This window comes from Chelonia mydas, chromosome 2 (assembly GCF_015237465.2).
Source record: "Chelonia mydas isolate rCheMyd1 chromosome 2, rCheMyd1.pri.v2, whole genome shotgun sequence".
Taxonomy (NCBI): domain Eukaryota; kingdom Metazoa; phylum Chordata; order Testudines; family Cheloniidae; genus Chelonia; species Chelonia mydas.
The window spans coordinates 24536993-24542232 of NC_057850.1; the positions used below are offsets into that span (position 1 = coordinate 24536993).

General features: G+C 50.8%; 1 protein-coding gene across 3 annotated transcripts in view; it reads right to left on the reverse strand.

Annotated features, from left to right (window-relative positions):
• Positions 1-1711, reverse strand: part of DEPTOR (DEP domain containing MTOR interacting protein) — a 142435-nt gene extending 140724 nt beyond the window's left edge. For 2 of the 3 annotated variants that reach the window (XM_043539145.1, XM_043539144.1), the window contains exon 1: positions 1566-1707. The gene's annotated coding sequence lies outside the window, so the exon portion shown is untranslated. Of the gene's footprint in view, positions 1-1565 lie in introns of all 3 variants that reach the window. The other variant, XM_043539143.1, reaches the window with a different exon arrangement.
• Between the last annotated feature and the right edge of the window lie 3529 nt (positions 1712-5240).

A 5240-nucleotide genomic window follows, 5' to 3' on the forward strand; every position in this document is an offset into this window, starting at 1 on the left:
CAAAGGAAAAACATTACATTAGTCACTACTGACATGTATTTCTAAAATAATTAACATTAGGCTGTAACCTGCCATTCTTGTGTTATCGTCCATTATTTGCATTGTACTTACTGGCTGTGTACAGGCTCACACCAGCATGCTAGAGCCAGACACCAATTACTTTGGGGGAAGTGTTGTTTCAAAGAGGGAAGTGTTCACCCTGAGGGATATTGTGTTTGGGTTGGGCCAAGAGCAGCTTTGCTTGTTTTGCTTTCAAGGGGTCCCTGAGCGAGGACCCTCCTGAAAAATCTGGGCAGAGATTCATTTTCTCTGTTTTTTTTTTTTTTAACAGCAGGGATTCACACCTTTCTTACTATCACTTTTTCTGACCCGGACAATCAGCAACTCTGCCCGAGTTCTTCTCCAGATTGGAAGAAGGGAGAGGAGAAAAGATGCTACACTCTGCCAGTTGGCATGTGGGATTAAGTGCCAATAAGGCCGAGAGCTTGTAAAGTCATTCAAAAAGATGCAGTGAGAGAAATGGCTAATCCATAGGGCAGGTTCTGCAGAACAGTGCTACCTCTGGTAATTTTTGTCATTTTGTGATTGAAGCAATGGCTGATGGACAAAATGGGGAAATAGTATCAAAGCCTGACCTAGGAGTGAGATATAGCTCCCAGTACCAGGCTCTGCCTGTTGGTGTCTCAACCTTATTATAATAAATATGTATTGCTGTTATGTTTACTTTTTTTCTTGGTTAGTTATTTGTATTACAGTAGGGCCTTGTAGCCCCAGCTGTGATCAAGGCCCTACTGTGCTAGGTGCTGTACAGATACATTTGTTAAGTCCTTACCCCAGAAAGTTTAAAAAAAAAAAAAAAATCTAACAAGATGGATAGATTAGGAGACAAGCAGTATTATTGTCCCCACTTTGCAATATGAACTGATGGATGGAGAGATCACATGACTTGCTGAAGCTCACACAGGACAGCTGTATCAGAGCCAAGGTATGAATGCAGCTCTTTTGAGTCCCACTCCATGTGACTTTTGTTCCTTTTTAGTGACTTTTAGTGTTTAATCTGTTTATTTCATGGGTGGTTGCAATGGGGTGGCACCCACCTCTGGCAAGTACCCCCTTGTCCGGGCGTGTGTCTGCACCTCTTTCAGTCTGCGGTGACCCCTTCTGGCAGTTTCTAGTGATTCAGTCCTCTGGCCAAGTCTCACAGTGTCTGTATGGAACACAACTCAAACAGACCCTTTCCAGGGTATTAATCCAATAAAGTCTTTAAGCGCTTCTGAGTAGGGGGGCTGTACTCCCATAGCTTCCTCCCTGGAGACTACATGCACTCCAGTCTGTTCTGGCCCTCGCTCTCCAGCTGACCTCTTAACAGTTCATATCCCCTTCTGGGGAGTTATCACTGTCCAATTGTAAGCCACTTCCCCAGTCACTTATGGGGGAAGGGGATCCAGGCTCAACTACTACCCCAGGGACCGTAAGAATAGCAGCCACATGCCACCATGTTCCTTTAACTAAACTGCTTTCAGTTCCCTGGGATGCTTCCCTATAGCCCCAGGCTTCACCAATACCTCACGCTCTTCTACGTTCAGGCCCAGCAACTCTTTCCCACTCCCTGCCAGTACAGCACTGAGCAGTCTGCGGTACTACAATTCCCTTTGGACAGACAGGAGTACTATCTACACTCTTCAAGCTCCAAGCAACAATGGACTCTAGTCTGGACTGCAGCTCCTTTTATACTAGCCTGCAACCCTCTGATTGGCTAGCCCCTTGCAGCCTCCTCTCCTGATTGGCTGCTTCCTGAGCAGTCTCTCTAGGTCGGTTGGAGGACTTAGCTCCACTGCTCCTTTCCTGGGATGGGAATGCCAGGACCCTGAGACCCTCCCGCCGGGAAATGGAAATGCCACTTGAGCTTGAGGGCTGGATTAAAACATTTGGAGGGCCGGATGTGACCCCCGAGCTGTAGTTTGCCCACCTCTGTTCTAGAGGAAAATGGTGCGAGGGGGGCGGGCAGGGGATGACCTCCCATCTTCCTGTCTTCTTCAGTGGCAGAACACCCACTAATTTTTTCCTGTGGGTGCTCCAGCCCCAGAGCACCCACTGAGTTGCAGCCTATGAAACTGTTTAGTGTACACAAGGCCTAAGTGACGGTCAATAGGATTTAGGCTCCTAAATCACTTAGGCCTAATTCCTCGCAGGTATTTTGGCATCTAGCTTCCATTTATTTCAACTGATTTTGAATCAACAGATATTAGGTGCAGAGGCAGATTAAGATTTACTGGGTCCCTGGGCACAAAGAACTTTTGGACTCCATGCCCCCCTCGCCCTGGGGCCCTACCCCCTGCTCCTCCTCTCCCCATTCTCCTTCTCTTCCCCCCACCCCACCTCCCTTCCCCACTGCGTCTCCCACCCACTCCCCCTTCCCATCTTCCCCCACCCCCTTTCCCCACTGCTTCCTCCTCCCACCCTACTTCCCCCCGTTCTTCCCCCACTCCCCTGTTCTCCCACCAACCTCCCTTCCCCTCCCCCCACTCCCCCTAGCTTACTCCCCTATTTCCCTTCCCTTCCCCCCACCCTTCTCCAGCGCTTCTTCCCCTCAGCCCCCTTCCCCTCCACTCCCCTTTCCCTCTGCCTCTTTCTACCTTTCCCTACAGCCTCTTCCCCCCTCCTTTTGCAGGCTAAGCAGAGCTGCTCAACATTGGCAGAATGGCGGGGCAGAGGCAGTGGCACGTGACCCCATATGCATCCCCCACACCTCGCCCATTTGGGGGGGCACTGTCCTCCCCAAACTACGTCCATCCCCTCCCCGTCTCCAACACTGTAACCTCCCCCTCCCCTGAGCCAGGCTCCCTCTGCCCGGAATGGGACTCACCTGCTGCCTGCGAGCCGGGGCTGGGAGATGCAGCCACACATGGAGCCTGCCAGCCCTGACTGAACAGGGGCTGGAGCTGACTTTCTTACTTGCCCCAAGGCAGGCTTCCTTTGTTAAAATGTGGGAGGACTGTGGAGGGGCCATGGCCTCCCTGCCTTCACAGTTCCAGCATCCCAGGCTCCCAGACCCTCCACCTGCTCCAAAGGGCAGGGGCAAGGACAGGGATGGGAACTATTCTCAGGCACCTCAGCCCCCCACCCTGGGCAGGTGTAGGGTTCGCTCCCCCCGTGACCTGGGCTCCCTGGGTGGCTCTGGCTTCTGGCCTGGGCGGGCGTGGGGCCCGGGGAGGGTGGAGGAGCAGGGGGCTTGGTCAGAGCTCTGGTGCTCTTGGGGGCCCCCAAATTGGCTGGGACCCCTGGGCATGGGCCCAGTTGGCCTGTGAGGTAATATGCCACTGGTTGCACCAGTATAACCTAATGTGTGAATTTAAGCCAATATTGTAAAACATTACATGTGAACATTTATTTCGGTATAAAAGTGGCTTTATTTGATGTAGCTTAAGTTAGCTGGGAACAGGTTTAAATTAAACCAAAACAAACCAGTCAATCTAAAATGAGTGTGTACACAGAGGTTTGTGCCACTTTAACTATCTCATTTTAAAAAGTGATTTAGATTGGTGCAACTTTTCCATGTAGACAAGGCCTACATTTCTAGCCCTCATGGTTATGATATGAAGAAAAACTTGAAAACATGAAACAAATATAACCAATGCAGGGATCTCTGCCTGAGTCTGAACAGAACCAAACCAGTAGCACTTAGGGCACCAAACTACCCCATTTACTTCTATGAGGTGTTAACTCCCACTGCACTGTTTTAGGGGCCTTCCGAACACCACCCCAGTAAAGTGTGGCAGAAGAATGAAGTGTGCACAGTGAATTCATGAACCTGTGGAAATACACCCCAGCTACTAGGGTAAGTATTAAGCCCCCCTGTGTCACGCCAGCCCCTCCAAGGGAGAGTGGAAACCCCTGTTGTCACTCCTGGATGGTAAAGGAGATCCATCTGCTGCTGCCCTGTCAGTCTCAGTGGGAGAGGGGCTCCCACCTGTTGATCCCAAGATGGAAGATGAGCCTCTGCTTCCAGAAGGAGAGTGGCCTCTTGCCTCTCTGAAACATGGGAACTAGGGCAAAAGAGGTCTCCAGATTCCTTAAATTGTCCCCCATTGAATAGCATAGCAGTTTCTTGTGGAGGCATCTCTACTGCTTCTGTTGCTAGTATGCAAGCTCTTTGAGGAACAGCTGTCCTCATTGCATAGAATCATAGGGTTAAAAGGGTCACCATGGAAGTTGTCTGCTTTCACCCTTGCTCTGTTTTCTCTATGCTGATCAAGTCTCATGTGACCTTGCACTTGGCAAGTTACCTAGTGGCAAAGGCTGCTATAGACGTTTGTCCTATGTCTGACCTGCACTTAACCTTTGTCAATAGCTCCTCCTCATGGCATAAGGGAAAGTGAACTGGAAACAGAACTTGAGATTTCGCTCACCATGGCTTTTCAAAGGAGATATGGTGTTAACGGCGACAGCAAAACAACTTCTGTTGTTTGTTGCTGTAAGTGCCTCACCAGCATCATGGTTATTTTTCCTGCTACGTAATTCTGATTTTCAGGGATTCAGCCCATCAGAGCCATGATCGCTGCCCAGAGTGACCAGAAAATCTCTCTCCACCTTGCTACCGTTAATTGTGGTTAGTCTCTCACATGGCATGTGACTCCAAACAAGAATCAAAGGGCAATCAACAACCAGCTGCTCCTCTTTGTACGGGAGTCTAATGGGGCAGGGGGAAAGCAACTGCACCAACTCCCTAAGCTCAGGGACCCCCAAAACATCTGTGTCAACGAAGTGCAATGGAAGGCAGTGAGGCCAAAGGGAACACGATAGGTTGGGGGCCGCTGGTGCCCTTCTCTGTTACAGATTGTGTCTTCACTGGGAAACAGGAGCTCAGGGACAGAGCCAGCTCGAGAGCCACCTGTACGTATCTAAGAATAGCCATACTGGGTGCGACCAAAGGTCCATCTAGCCCAGTAGCCTGTCTCTGACAATGGCCAATGCCAGGTGGTGTCCCAGAGGGAATGAACAGAACAGGTCATCATCAAGTGATCCACCCCTTGTCGCCCATTCCCAGCTTCTGCAGGGAACCTCCCTGCAGCTAAAGGGGAAAGCCTGGGAGATGAGCAGAGGGCAGCTCCCCCTCTCAGGGAGGAAGCAGCACGATGGGGGAAGCTCTTTCCCCGTTAATGCCTCACACCGCAACTCCACCGCCCGCACCTGCTCTGCAGGGGGTATTAGTGCGTGCACCGCGCGCGGGCATTTGTCCT